The sequence below is a fragment of the Oncorhynchus kisutch genome, linkage group LG27 (genome assembly GCF_002021735.2).
Source record: "Oncorhynchus kisutch isolate 150728-3 linkage group LG27, Okis_V2, whole genome shotgun sequence".
NCBI classification, from domain to species: domain Eukaryota; kingdom Metazoa; phylum Chordata; class Actinopteri; order Salmoniformes; family Salmonidae; genus Oncorhynchus; species Oncorhynchus kisutch.
This window is the reverse complement of record NC_034200.2, coordinates 3,731,593-3,747,374: the sequence shown is the minus strand read 5'-3', so window position 1 is coordinate 3,747,374 and position 15,782 is coordinate 3,731,593. Positions and strand designations below refer to the sequence as shown.

At 43.2% G+C, this 15,782-nt stretch overlaps 1 protein-coding gene across 3 annotated transcripts in view; it reads right to left on the bottom strand.

Moving 5' to 3' along the window:
• LOC109871611 (neurocan core protein) overlaps positions 1 to 8,441 on the bottom strand; it is an 80,672-nt gene extending 72,231 nt beyond the window's left edge. For all 3 annotated transcript variants that reach the window (XM_031807268.1, XM_031807269.1, XM_031807270.1), the window contains exon 1: positions 8,047 to 8,441. The gene's annotated coding sequence lies outside the window, so the exon portion shown is untranslated. The remainder of the gene's footprint in view (positions 1 to 8,046) is intronic.
• Between the last annotated feature and the right edge of the window lie 7,341 nt (positions 8,442 to 15,782).

Genomic DNA, 15,782 nt, shown 5'->3' with positions numbered 1-15,782 from the left:
AGAGATGGTGATGAAGACAGAGAGAGAGAGAGAGATGGTGATGAAGACAGAGAGAGAGAGGAGAGAGAAGATGGTGATGAAGACAGAGAGAGAGAGAGATGGTGATGAAGACAGAGAGAAGAGAGAGATGGTGATGAAGACAGAGAGAGAGAGAGAGAGAGAGAGAGTTGGTGATGAAGACAGAGGAGAGAGAGAGAGAGAGATGGTGATGAAGACAGAGAGTGGAGAGAGAGAGAGAGAGAGAGAGAGAGAGACGAGATGAGATGATGATTGAGACAGGATGGAGAGAGAAGAGAGAGAGATAGAGAGAGAAGATGATGGTGTTGATGAAGACAGAGAGAGAGAAGATGGAGGGAGAGACAGATGGTGATGAAGACAGAGAGGAGAGAGAGATGAGAGAGAGAGATGGTTGATGAAGACAGAGGAGAGAGAGGAGAGAGAGAGAGGATGGTGGATGAAGACAGAGAGAGAGAGAAGAGAGAGAGATGGTGATGAAGACAGAGAGAGAGAGAGAGAGAGAGATGGTGATGAAGACAGAGAGAGAGAGAGAGAGAGAGATGGTGATGAAGACAGAGAGAGAGAGATGATGAAGACAGAGAGAGAGAGATGATGAAGACAGAGAGAGAGATGATGAAGACAGAGAGAGAGAGATGATGAAGACAGAGAGAGAGAGATGATGAAGACAGAGAGAGGGAGATGTGACAGAAGGAACCGTCACAATACATATGAATCGGCAGCAGATACAGTGGAAGTCGGAAGTTTACATACACTTGGAGTGTTGGTGTCATTAAACTCGTTTTTTTCAACCACTCCACAAATTTCTTGTTAAGAAACTATAGTTTTGGCAAGTCGGTTAAGACTTAATTTGTGCATGACACAAGTAATTTTTCCAACAATTGTTGACAGATTATTTCACTATATCACAATTCCAGTGGGTCAGAAGTTAACATACACTAAGTTGACTTTGATTTAAACAGCTTGTAGAATTCCAGAAAATTATGTCATGGCTTTAGAAGCTTCTGATAGGCTAATTGACAACATTTGGGTCAATTGGAGGTGTACTGTGGATGCATTTCAAGGCCTACCTTCAAACTCAGTGCCTCTTTGCTTGACATCATGGGAAAATCAAAAGAAATCAGTCAAGACCTCAGAAAAAGTGTTAGACCTCCACAAGTCTGGTTCATCCTTGGGAGCAATTTCCAAATGCCTGAAGGTCCCACGTTCATCTGTTCAAACAATAGTATGCAAGTATAAACACCATGGGACCACGCAGCTGTCATACCGCTCAGGAAGGAGATGCGTTCTGTCTCCTAGAGATTAACGTACTGGTACAAAAAGTGCAAATCAATCCCAGAACAACAGAAAAGGACCTTGTGAAGATGCTGGAGGAAACAGGTACAAAATATGCACAGTAAAACGAGTCCTATATCGACATAACCTGAAAGGCCGCTCAGCAAGGAAGAAGCCACTGCTCCAAAACCGGCAGACTATGGTTTGCAACTGCACATGGGGACAAAGATCGTACTTTTTGGAGAAATGTCCTCTGGTCTGATGAAACAAAAATAGAACTGTTTGGCCATAATGACCATCGTTATGTTTGGAGGAAAAAGGGGGTGGCTTACAAGCCGAAGAACACCATCCCAACCGTGAAGCACGGGGGTGGCAGAATCATGTTGTGAGGGTGCTTTGCTGCAGGAGGGACTGGTGACCTTCACAAAATAGATGGCGTCATGAGGAAAGAAAATTATGTGGATATATTGAAGCAACATCTCAAGACATCAGTCAGGAAGTTAAAGCTTGGTCGCAAAAGGGTCTTCCAAATGGACAATGACCCCAAGCATACTTCCAAAGTTGTGGCAAAATGGCTTAAGGACAACAAAGTCAAGGTATTGGAGTGGCCATCACAAAGCCCTGACCTCAATTCTATCCTACGGGCAGAACTGAAAAAGCATGTGAATAAGGAGGCCTACAAACCTGACTCAGTTACACCAGCTCTGTCAGGAGGAATGGGCCAAAATTCACCCAATGCTGCCAAATACTAATTGAGTGTATGTAAACCTCTGAGCCACTGGGAATGTGATGAAAGAAATACAAGCTGAAATAAATCCCTCTCAGCCCCTGTTAAGACTCCTGCGCCGGTTCCGTTACTCCAGCTGTATGTCTGGTAGGGGTCAGAGGTGAACGGCTACAGGTGAGAGGTCAATGTGGCTGGTAACATCAGGTGCATGGGCAGTTGCTTTGGCCTAGATTCAATCAGATCGAGAGTTAACCTACGTTGGCCGACATAGTGGATGTTTTGGCGGTGTAGGAAGTGGAACTGACAAATTGGTGAGCGGCTGCTCGTGTGTCACAAACCACTCCCTTACTATCCATACAGGGTTAAAGTTCAAACGGCGATAGAAAGTTTAAGCTCTATCGGTGATAGAAATAATTTCAGTTTTCATGTTCATTTGGATGGAGGAATTATAGCCTCAGTCTAATTGAGGTGTAGACAATAGAATAATACGCATTTGAGTGTCTGAACTTGTAACGCAGCTGCATGAACTTCTAAAGCGGTCGCATGGCATTTGTCAAAAATCGGCAATATAGTAACGCAAGGAGCAGCTTGATTTGGCAGCTCTTATGCAGTTCCACCTCTGACACGTCAAAACAACCACTATGTGTCGGCTGTAGCACGGATCTGATAGGATCTAGCCCTTCGACTTTAATCCACCCACTGGGAGAGATGTCGGTGCATCCGAAATGGCACCCTATTCCTTACATAAGTGCACTATTTCTGTAGTAATATAGAGAATAGGGTGCCATTTCACACATAGCCATGGCCAGAGAAGTGCCCATCAAAATGTAAAAAGAAATGATACATTCAGGCTAAGATGTGCTGGCGCAACAGAGATAAACTACTTCCATTTCAATGGCTGCCACTTCATCCCGGAGTTTACATGTTTAATGACCCGCAGAAGAGGTGCTCAGTCCACAGAATATAAACTAGGTGCATAAAAATTTTAAAAAGAGTTCTACTACATACTAACATTTATTGCAGATATAGCCTTGGTCTGAGCAACGGCGCATCGGCAATAAACGTCATGTATTGAATGTGCATGAAAGTTGTCATCGTGGACTTCTTTATTCCCCCTAAGAAATAACACATAAACGTCATGTATTGAATGTGCATGAAAGTTGTCATCGTGGACTTCTTTATTCCCCCTAAGAAATAACACATAAACGTCATGTATTGAATGTGCATGAAAGTTGTCATCGTGGACTTCTTTATTCCCCCTAAGAAATAACACATAAACGTCATGTATTGAATGTGCATGAAAGTTGTCATCGTGGACTTCTTTATTCCCCCTAAGAAATAACACAGATGACAAAATTCAATCATCATTGGACACCATGATGTGACCAGACCCTGGGGAGTAGCACTCAGTTTATGGAGGTCACGTGGAGTCTTCTGGCAACCAGTATACTGAGTGACACAAGGGTCAATAACATGATAATATGGTCATTATCCAAAGCGGCTTAAAGTTCTGTCTTGTATGGAGTGTATGTACTGTAGCGCATGTCGGAATCATTCTTCAACTCTGGTTTCGCAAGAGCCAACCAGCTGAGAAGCTCCAACCAATGTGGAGCCATCAGAAATGTGTCAAAACGCTTGCTATTGAGCAGCTCAAACAGAAATTCTAAACACGACAGCATGACCTTCAGCATCTGCTACCGGTCAATACCAGAGAAAGGAGGCTCTCCGCTGGCAAGAAACAAAGAGGCCGTTCTCTTTGTTTGAGAACCTTTTAGCCGCGGTGCTGTGGTCTTATCCAGGCCTGTGGTGATTGGTTTGGAGGGGGGGGGGGGGGGTCAGTCCTTCCCAGGGTGCAAATAGTAAACTTGATTGATGGCTCGATCCGTCCAACCCCCCCTCTGGGTTGCTCGTCATTGGAGACTTCACAGCAGGGGAAACAGAGAGCGAGAGAGAGAATCTGAGGTGGAAAATATCTCTCCCTCCCCTATTCTTGAAATTGTTGAAATTCAAGGCAGAGTGAAGTCTGCCTCATCAATACACGCAAGCTCAAAGATTAACATCTGCCAAAATGGAGAAAATACATCTTTCACTCAAAACTGTATTTTCAGTCCGATTCAATTGTATTGAATACAGAACATAATGGGTTCACACAATGGGAGCCACAATGCTTTTCTTCTTTAAAGAAGCATACAAAATGGTGGCAAAGCCAAATCCAAACACAATATGCACCACATACAATCTAAAAGGTAAATATCAGGTAAACCCCTCACAGGTAGATCCCCCAGTTTGACATATCCGACACAATATCTGCATGCATTCTCAACAAAGACACTGCATCATAGCTGTAATGGCTTTCTTCCGTGGAAGGAGAGGAGGACCAAAATGCAGCGTAGTTCGTGTTCACCATGTTTAATAAAAGACGATAATGTGAACAACTACACAAATACAAAATAACAAACGTGGCAAAACACCCCCCGAAACAGTCCTATCTGGTGGCGAGAACACAAAGACAGGAAACAACCACCCACAAACCCCAACACAAAACAAGCTACCTAAATATGGTTCCCAATCAGAGACAATGACTAACACCTGCCTCTGATTGAGAACCATATCAGGCCATACATAGAAACGGACAAACTAGACACACAACATAGAATGCCCACTCAGCTCACGTCCTGACCAACACTAAAACAAGAAAAACACAAGGAAAAGACAAAATAACTATGGTCAGAACGTGACAATAGCCTGCATTTCTATGGTAGGTTTACATGGTAGGTTTACATGATACATGAATATGTCACAATGGAACTGTCCAATAAACAAGATAAGACAAAAAGTGGCCGATTCCCCTGTTGTTTGTGTCACAATGACCACATGATTAAGTTGGCACTTTACAACTTTATAGTACAGTACCAATCCTCTGGGCTTTTGGTACAGTTCTTAGTGTGTCAAAGGTTGTGGGTTCGAGTCCAGCAAGGGACTAATCCCCCATATTGTTGCATTTGCACAATGCTTAGCAAGCACAACATTAAAAACCCAATAAAATAGGTGGTAACACAATAACAACACACATTTAGAACACACACCACAAGCCCTTATATTAGTGATTATCATAACACTTTTCTCAAGAACAACTCAAACCACTTCACACTGTATAGTTGAATTAACTCCCATCCACCACTAATGTGTAGCAGTTTCACGCCACACGGTTCACAGTAACAGACTCCATGTCTGAAAATAATATCTAGCTGTCGATTATCATAAACCACAACCTGCTGGCCATTGAAAAATGTCCAAACTGGCAACTGAATAGAGAAACTCCCGTCTCTTAGACAGTTAATCATTTAATTTCCTCTCCAGGCACCTGAAATATATTAGTTTCCAGGGTGTGCTGACACTGATGTTTTCTGCACATATTGGCAACTAAAAGCAACATGTTCCAGTTCAGAGACACGTTGCCAGTTCTTCTCTATCCACACAGCCCTTCCTGATTGTGCTCAGTGGTTCTAAAGAATATCTTGAACATTATAGACCTACAGCTATTCCTGAGATGCCCGTAGGTCCGTATTCGCACTTTCCAACACAAATCAGTGATTCTGGCCTATGGTCCACGTATAGCTTTGGGAATTTTCTTGGGAATAATTTATCTTGGGGAATTTCCCTATTGTGAAAAATGACCAATATTTCTAGCCACAATTAGCTGTGGGATGGTGGGAGCCGGCTGCACAAACTCTAGTAAAGGTTACACTGGCATACAGTAGGTTGCGCAGTAATGACATCTGGCCCGTGGTTAACCAGCCTGCCAGTAGATTTGGCTAGCCTAGCACACTTCTTTATTTCTCCTTCAGCAGGTCAGCTCCTCCCATCCTCTCCTCCCAGGGGAGGCATCCAGCCTGTCTCTGATCTGATGAGGGTGTGAGGGAGGTTTGTGACGCCTCTGGCGGTGGGAACCCAGGGGTGAACTCTCTGGTAAGGTCCTCGTTGTCCCTGGCTCTGTCTCAGTTACGGTCTCTGTCCCTTCGCTTCTTCTCTCTCGTTCCTCTCTTTCTCCTCCCTCTTTTGTTATTTTCTTCCATCTCTCTGCTTATGTTTCCTCTCCCTCCCTCCCTCCATCTCTCTGTGTGGTTTCACAATGGCATCAGCCCAAACTCTGTGTTGGAAAAGCTAGTTAACCTCGCCATGCTAAACTCTCTTCTTGACAAGGCCTATCAAAAAGAGGCTGTCCACTTTATACTCCAGACCACCGGTTCCCAACTAGGACCACTGGGGGGGGGGGGGGGGGGGGGTACTTGGCCTATCTACATGGGGTACTTGAGAAGACTTATGAGACCATAGGACTACTGGTCAAATGGACATGAGGGGGTACTTCAGGGGTACTTCCGGGCAGAGAAAAGGGTTGGAAACCACTGCTCAAGACTAGAATAAATGAATACATAGACCAGGCTTAGGGCACTCAGACAATCTCACACAATAGACCTCATGTCAAGGTGACTAAAGCAGCTCCGCTTCCTAAGGCAAAAGTGATTGGGACATTTCCATGTGTTTGTTTGTTTAACAAGCTCTACTGTATGGTTCTCTACTGTAAGCTCTACTGTAAGCCTTTTAGAGCATTAAGCACCCGTGTGAAACATGCCTAGCTGAAGTGGATATACTTCAGTGCAATGGAACGTTGCACAACGTTGGAGTCTTTGGAGTAGAACTATAATATTAGTGACCACGATGCAGGAATGTTTGTACTTTTATCCACAATGGCTTCCATCATTCTGGTGCTGCTAATATTTTTTACCCTGTTTCTTTGCCTCATATGTATCAAATGAGCACATTGGCAGATCACAGGGCATAAAGTACATTTGAAATGGACAAAGGAGAATGTAGGCAGAGAGACAGAACCAGTGCTAACATTGTCCTTTATCTCTCTTATCGCCTGTATCTCTGATGTCATGCCCAGGCCAGGCTATTGGGGTTACAGACAGCCACCCCTCTGATTGGCCCCTGAGAGGTTATGTGGGTGGGACCTGTATGCATAATGGAGAACATGACAGCTGTGCAGGTGTTCAGATCACTGATCTATGCTCCAGCAGCTGTCTGCCAAACGATCCCTTTCTCTAGCTCTCTTTTGTTTCCCTCTCACTTTCTCTCACTCTCTCTTATTTCTTCCACACACACAACATTATCTTGACGACCGTTATATATTGAGGACGCTCTTTAAATGCCACAAATAAAATGTAAGCCATTGCTATAATGCCTCTTACACATTAATGGTAGCCTGCGGTATTAGAGAGTTGTGTCTCCCATTTGGCCCCTCCAGAGAAAGTACATTTCCCTCCGAGTCTCCTGTATGAGGGAACCCCTAAGACAAGCTAGAGACCCTTCGGTTAGAAGAAGACATTTGGGGGGGATACACGGGTCATACATGGGTCATAGAATGAAAAGCTTGGATCTAAATCATTCAAAAGATCACAAGAAGAAGCTACTGTAAGCGTAGGGAGGGTGGTGTGCATGAGCATTTTCAGAGGTAGTCATGGTGATCATCATTGATTAGCTTATAGATGGAAGATCAGAAATAACAGCTTAACGTGTCCATACAAAAGTCATTTTAAAGTAATTTATTATACCCGCTGGTGTTTATAAGGAAAGCAGGACCCTGCTATGTCATTTTCCTGGTAGAACACATGAAAGTAGACTACTCCTTATACAAAAAATGCATAACATGTCTATACAAAACCCCTGTTAAAGTCCTTATTATGCCCTGTCTATGCAAAGCAGAACCTGTCTATGTAATGTTCCTGTTGGAGCACCTGAAAGTACTTATACTTGGGCTGAAATCTTTGCTTGGTTGGTTGGCCAAGAAAGGCTTACAGAGCAAGATGCATCAATTCCATCCCCTGTGTCCAGGCGCCGCTGATGCACCAGTCTGCATGCAAGCTATTACCCAATTTTGTTCAGACAGGGTTAAATAACCACAAATCCTAATATCAAACAAATGAAAAAGTAGACAATTCACAGACAATTAATATGTTCAATCTTACCTGAAAGAAGTTTTTACAAATTCCGCAGGAATGTTAGAGCGGTACGTTGCGCTTTTGTGCAGGTGTTTCAAACGTAGCCTACCCCGGTGCTCCAATCGTATCGTCTGACTGTCAGCGATGAGTCGAATGGGTGAAACGGCAAAAAAAAAAGAACCGGTAAGTGAGCAAAAAAAGATTCAACGCGCTACACCTTCAGCATATAGGTAAATTGTCTGCTCCACGACCAATATTCAGCATCTGCCTCATGTCCAATTTGGAGATATCTGATCTAAATCGTGATAGACGCTTGGCGCAGGTGCTCACTCCCTGTACGCCGGTGGCGAGGCTGCGGGTGAGGAGCTGAACCGGTTTGAACAAAGAGGAGAGCACTGACAGACAGACGGTTCCATCATTCAATGGAAAATAAGAGGGGGAGGCGAGGATTGGAGGAACGGATTGATTTTACATGACCATAATCCGATCCCATACATAAACCTAAAAGGTTGATCCCTTGTCTCTGAATACAATTACAATTGGCACATCATGAGATTATAACTGGACTGGAGATCTCTACTGAGTTTTTAACAGTGGTGGAAAAAAGTATCCAATCGTCATACTTGAGTAAAAGGTAAGATACCTTAATAGAAAGTTGCACAAGTAAAAGTAGAAGTCACCCAGTAAAATACTACTTGAGTAAAAGGTAAGATACCTTAATAGAAAGTTGCACAAGTAAAAGTAGAAGTCACCCAGTAAAATACTACTTGAGTAAAAGGTAAGATACCTTAATAGAAAGTTGCACAAGTAAAAGTAGAAGTCACCCAGTAAAATACTACTTGAGTAAAAGGTAAGATACCTTAATAGAAAGTTGCACAAGTAAAAGTGGAAGTCACCCAGTAAAATACTACTTGAGTAAAAGGTAAGATACCTTAATAGAAAGTTGCACAAGTAAAAGTGGAAGTCACCCAGTAAAATACTACTTGAGTAAAAGGTAAGATACCTTAATAGAAAGTTGCACAAGTAAAAGTGGAAGTCACCCAGTAAAATACTACTTGAGTAAAAGTCTAAAAGTATTCGGTTTTAAATATACTTAAGTATCAAAAGTAAATGTGTAAATCAAGCAGACAGCATATTTTTCTGGCTTAAAATAGTTCATAAAACACGTAACACATATTTCTACCTCACTGATAAGTGTTAACACCTAGTAAAGCAATGTTAGTGGCTGTGAAGGTGCACATGTAACATTAGTGGGCGCCCTGCCCTCCCGTGTCGATGCCACAGTTCTCTGGCAGCCAACATAATAAATGCCTTATAGAAATATAGTTGTCTGAGATGTGTCATTTGGCTCAACATGGCAGCAGCCCCCGTTGCAGCACTGCGGTGCAGTGGGGTCAATAGCAACGCATCTGCTTCCATCGTCGTTATAAACCGCAACATTAGAGGAATGTTCTCTTTGGTGGTGACATTAGGCCCAAATCAAATGTATTTATATAGCCCTTCGTACATCAGCTGATATCTCAAAGTGCTATACAGAAACCCAGCCTAAAACCCCAAACAGAAAGCAATGCAGGTGTAGAAGCACGGTGTCTAGGAAAAACTCCCTAGAAAGGCCAAAACCTAGGAAGAAACCTAGAGAGGAACCAGGCTATGTGGGGTGGCCAGTCCTCTTCTGGCTGTGTCCCGGGTGGAGATTATAACAGAACATGGCCAAGATGTTCAAATGTTCATAAATGACCAGCATGGTCGAATAATAATAAGGCAGAACAGTTGAAACTGGAGCAGCAGCACGGCCAGGTGGACTGGGGACAGCAAGGAGTCATCATGTCAGGTAGTCCTGGGGCATGGTCCTAGGGCTCAGGTCCTCCGAGAGAGAGAAAGGACACCGAATAGGACAGGAGCCCACTGCTGCATATTTAAACATATATGGCGGTGGGTTGTGTATCTAGTCGTGTCTTAACGAAGGTAGTTGTTTGGGTGTGTGGCTTCAAAGACACCAATTAGAATAGTCACAGAGCAGATGAGTCTGCTTCCATGACATTGAGCTCAGGGGAACATAGTGTTCTGATAACAGCTCTGTATCCCTGAATATGACAGGTTCTGCTTTATGTAAGCCATACATACACACTTACACGCACTTACACACACACACACACACACACACACACACACACACACACACACACACACACACACACACACACACACACACACACACACACACACACACACACACTCCATTCAGGTTACATGGTCAGGAAAAGGCCAGGGCCGTTATGACTAGTTATAGTTCACTTCTCTGGATCTCATAAAGAGAGCTAACTGTTGCTAAATCAGAAGCGTATGGGGATCAGATTATTTTTTTAACAATATCACTTGTATTTACCCTCAGTTAAGTACAAGCAGTCCTTTGATAGAAAGAGGGTAGTTTATTGATGTATCTCAGAGTGATGAAGAAACCGGACATATTGAACAGTAAGAGGTCTGACTAACTCTTCTCTCTTTGCGTTACTCGAGCTCATAGAAGAAGACTGGCAGACGAGCCAACAAAGATATAGACGTTGGAAAAACAACCATCATTAAAATAACTAATACATTTACATGTGTGTCTAATGAAAGATGTCGGCATCTAATTCCTCATTCAACTGACAGACTGATGTCGGCATCTAATTCCTCATTCAACTGACAGACTGATGTCGGCATCTAATTCCTCATTCAACTGAAAGACTGATGTCGGCATCTAATTCCTCATTCAACTGAAAAACTGATGTCGGCATCTAACTCCTCATTCAACTGACAGACTGATGTCGGCATCTAATTCCTCATTCAACTGACAGACTGATGTCGGCATCTAATTCCTCATTCAACTGACAGACTGATGTCGGCATCTAATTCCTCATTCAACTGAAAGACTGATGTCGGCATCTAACTCCTCATTCAACTGACAGACTGATGTCGGCATCTAATTCCTCATTCAACTGACAGACTGATGTCGGCATCTAATTCCTCATTCAACTGACAGACTGATGTCGGCATCTAACTCCTCATTCAACTGACAGACTGATGTCGGCATCTAACTCCTCATTCAACTGACAGACTGATGTCGGCATCTAATTCCTCATTCAACTGACAGACTGATGTCGGCATCTAACTCCTCATTCAACTGACAGACTGATGTCGGCATCTAATTCCTCATTCAACTGACAGACTGATGTCGGCATCTAACTCCTCATTCAACTGACAGACTGATGTCGGCATCTAACTCCTCATTCAACTGACAGACTGATGTCGGCATCTAATTCCTCATTCAACTGACTGATGTCGGCATCTAACTCCTCATTCAACTGACAGACTGATGTCGGCATCTAACTCCTCATTCAACTGACAGACTGATGTCGGCATCTAACTCCTCATTCAACTGACAGACTGATGTCGGCATCTAACTCCTCATTCAACTGACAGACTGATGTCGGCATCTAACTCCTCATTCAACTGACAGACTGATGTCGGCATCTAATTCCTCATTCAACTGACAGACTGATGTCGGCATCTAATTCCTCATTGAACTGACAGACTGATGTCGGCATCTAATTCCTCATTCAACTGACAGACTGATGTCGGCATCTAATTCCTCATTCAACTGAAAGACTGATGTCGGCATCTAACTCCTCATTCAACTGAAAGACTGTACTGACTGAACACGATCCAAATCTTTTGAAGTTTGACAGTTGAGCAGACGTTGGAGAGTTTGCCAAACCAGTGAAATCTATGTCCATTTGGATTTAGAATAACTTAAATGATTGTGTATGTGACAAGATAAGGCTTTCCAAATCTTTGAGTTATCTGACTTGTTTTATGAACAAGAAAGTAGAGGAGACATGGTGCTCTTCACTGATGTCAATGAATGAATGGCTTTCTCTCTCTCTTTCTCTCTCTCTCTCTCTCTCTCTCTCTCTCTCTCTCTTTCTCTCTCTTTCTCTCTCTCTTTCTCTCTATCTCTTTCTCTCTCTCTTTCTCTTTCTCTCTCTCTTTCTCTCTCTCTCTCTCACACACACACACACACTGAGGCTGATCAGTGCAGCCTAGTCATGTGTGGTGATGTTTAGAAATGCCAGGTGTCTACCCAAACAGACAAACAATGTCAATCGCTCACCAGCGAGAAGGCAGCCATTCACAAACAACACTAACTGGCTTTAAGACAATCATTCTCACAGGATGATCTGCAATAATGATAGAATAAAAATATGATTTCAATCAATCATCAAATGTGAGCAAACACCAAAACCAGAAGGAATCATCATAGACAAGGTAGAAACTTGAGGGTTTTGCTCTCCTACTGAAAAATGATGGCCTAAACCAAAGCCATGCTGTATATATGGCCATGGCAGAAACCACACTCTGACATTTGGTTAGGAGCAGGATGGCATGTTGGTGTGTGTGTGTGTGTGTGTGTGTGTGTGTGTGTGTGTGTGTGTGTGTGTGTGTGTGTGTGTGTGTGTGTGTGTGTGTGTGTGTGTGTGTGTGTGTGCGTGCGTGCCTGCGTGCGTGCATGTGTGCGTGTGTGTGTGGTAGCCTTCACTGGACGCAGCCTTTGTGCTGATGGGGCAGTCAATCAGACTACCGCTTGGCAGCCATTCTGGGGCAGAGTGTTCCCATGCCAACAAGACCCATCTGTGCGGTTGCAGTGCAACTGCAACTGTGGAGGTAGTGAGGGAGACGCGGTGAAGTTCCATCTTACTGTAACCACAGAGCATACCTCTACACTGCCTGATTAAAGGTTTGTTTCCTTGTCTGTTTATGTCCAAGTTTTTACAGGAAGAGACCCAATTAAGCTTATGCACATGTGAATATACAGTATGTGCTGCATGTAGGTACACTGAACAACAATATAAACGCAACATGTTAAGTGTTGGTCACATGTTTCATGAGCTGAAGTAAAGGATCCCAGATATTTTCCATACTCAGAAAAAGCGTATTTCTCTCAAATGTTGTGCACAAATTTGTCTTCATCCCTGTTAGTGAAAATGTAGATTTTGCCAAGATAATCCATCCACCTGACAGGTGTGGCATATCAAAAAGCTGATTAAACAGAACGATCATTAAACAGGTGCACCTTGTGCTGGGGACTATAAAAGACCACTCTAAAATGTGCAATTTTGTCACACAACACAATGCCACAGATGTCTCAAGTAAGCTATGGACAATGAACACAATTGTATTTTATCAATGGCAATTTGAATCATAGAGATGCCGTGACAAGATCCTGAGGCCCATTGTCATACCATTCATCCTCCACAATCACCTCATGTTTCAGCATGATAATGCACAGCCCCATGCTGCAATGCCCCAGGATTTATACACAATTCCTGGAAGCTGAAAATGTCCCAGTTCTTCCATGGCCTGCATACATGTCACCCATTGCGTGTTCCAGTTCCCTCCAATATCCATCAACTTCGCACAGCCATTGAAGAGGAGTGGGACAACATTCCACAGGCCACAATCAACAGCCTGATCAACACTATGTGAAGGAGATGTGTTGCGCTGCATGAGGCAAATGGTGGTCACACCAGATACGGACTGGTTTTCTGCTCCTACCTGTTTTAAAGGTGTCTGTGACCAACAGATGCATATCTGTATTCCCAGTCATGTGAAATCCATAGATTAGGGCCTGATGAATTTATTTCAATTGACTGATTTCCTTATATGCCCTGTGGTTTGTTAAATAGTTTGGACCAGCGACACTAAACATGGGGGGACTGAGAATGTATTTGGGCAATAGGCACAGTCGATGGTTAGAGGGTACAGAGGGGAGAGAAAGAAGAACAAAAAAAGAGGCGAGAAGATAAAAAGAAAAGAAGGAATCTCATGTCTTAAGGGGAAATATGGTGAAGTGTTGGAAGCTAGAACTTCCTGGTTTGATAACATCTGCAGTTTTTATATCACAGGTAATTATTCAGCTTTGTTGTAGTGTGTGTGTGTGTGTGTGTGTGTGTGTGTGTGTGTGTGTGTGTGTGTGTGTGTGTGTGTGTGTGTGTGTGTGTGTGTGTGTGGAGGGGGGGGCACAAAGGAGCAGCCTGGGCAACAGCCTCCACCCTCCAAACAGAGAGAACAAGTCAGTTAAAGGGATTCTCCTGTACTGTTGTTTACCTTTCAGCCAGTGGTTCTAAAAGTAGTGCTCAGGAGCCAGAAGTGAAAATTGCGTAGTACGTCACATATGTCAAGATACAGTTAAACTCCGTTTTTTAAACTCAGTTCCCAATTCCTGACATTTAGCCCTAGTAAAATTTCCCTATCTTAGGTCAGTTAGGATCACCACTTTATTTTAAGAATGTGAAATGTCAGAATAATAGTAGAGAGAATGATTTATTTCAGCTTTTATTTCTTTCATCACATTCCCAGTGGGTCAGAAGTTTACATACACTCAAATAGTATTTGTTAGCATTGCCTTTAAATTGTTTGACTTGCGTCAAACGTTTTGGGTAACCTTCCACAAGTTTCCCACAATAAGTTGGATGAATTTTGGCCCATTCCTCCTTGCTTGCACATGCTTTTTCAGTTCTGCCAACAAATGTTCTATAGGATTGAGTTCGGGGCTTTGTGATGGCCACTCCAAAACCTTGACTTTGTTGTCCTTAAGCCATTTTTCCACAACTTTGGAAATATGCTTGGGGTCATTGTCCATTTGGAAGACCCATTTGCGACCAAGCTTTAACTTCCATAAGATAATTTTCCTACCTCATGATGCCATTATTTTGTGAAGTGCACCAGTCCCTCCTGCAGCAAAGCACCCCCACAACATGATGCTGCCACCCCCGTGCTTCACGTTTGGAATGGTGTTCTTCGACTTGCAAGCCTCCCCCTTTTTCCTCCAAACATGATGATGGTCATTATGGCAGAACAGTTCTATTTTTGTTTCATCAGACCAGAGGACATTTCTCCAAAAAGTACGATCTTTGTCCCCATGTGCAGTTGCAAACCGTAGTCTGGCTTTTTTATGGCAGTTTTGGAGCAATGGCTTCTTCCTTGCTGTGCGGCCTTTCAGGTTATGTCAATATAGGACTCGTTTTACTGTGGCTATAGATACTTGTGTACCTGTTTCCTCTAGCATCTTCATAAGGTCCTTTGCTATTGTTCTGGGATTGATTTGCATTTTTCACACCAGAGTACGTTCATCTCTAGGAGACAGAACGCATCTCCTTCCTGAGCAGTATGACGGTTGCGTGGTCCAATGGTGTTTATACTTGTGTGCTATTGTTTGTACAGATGAACGTGGTGTTTGGAAATTTCTCCCAAGGATGAACCAGACTTGTGGAGGTTACAATTTTTTTCGGAGGTCTTGGCTGATTTCTTTTGATTTTCCCATGATGTCAAGCAAGTTAAGCACCGATCCACCTAGGACATACAATTCAGATCATGCAGGAAGTGGCAACTGTGTGTAATTACCCTTCATCCAGCTCACAGTCCCTATAAAACCCAGATGGAAGAAGCAAAGCTGAGGGACATATGTGCTTTCTATGTCTTCCTTTGAAGAGGCCACACCCACACACACACACTGGCCTTTTATGTAACATAACGTCCTTTCATGCCTTCCAAGAGCACTCTCTTTTTATGATTTTGACTTCATGGTAGCAGCTATGTATGGTACACAGAGAGATCACCCACACAATTCTCTTTACACTGCATCAAACATGAGTGACGATTTCTGCTGTGTATGTCATTGTAACATACTATACTCACATGATGAGCAACTTTGCCTGAGATCC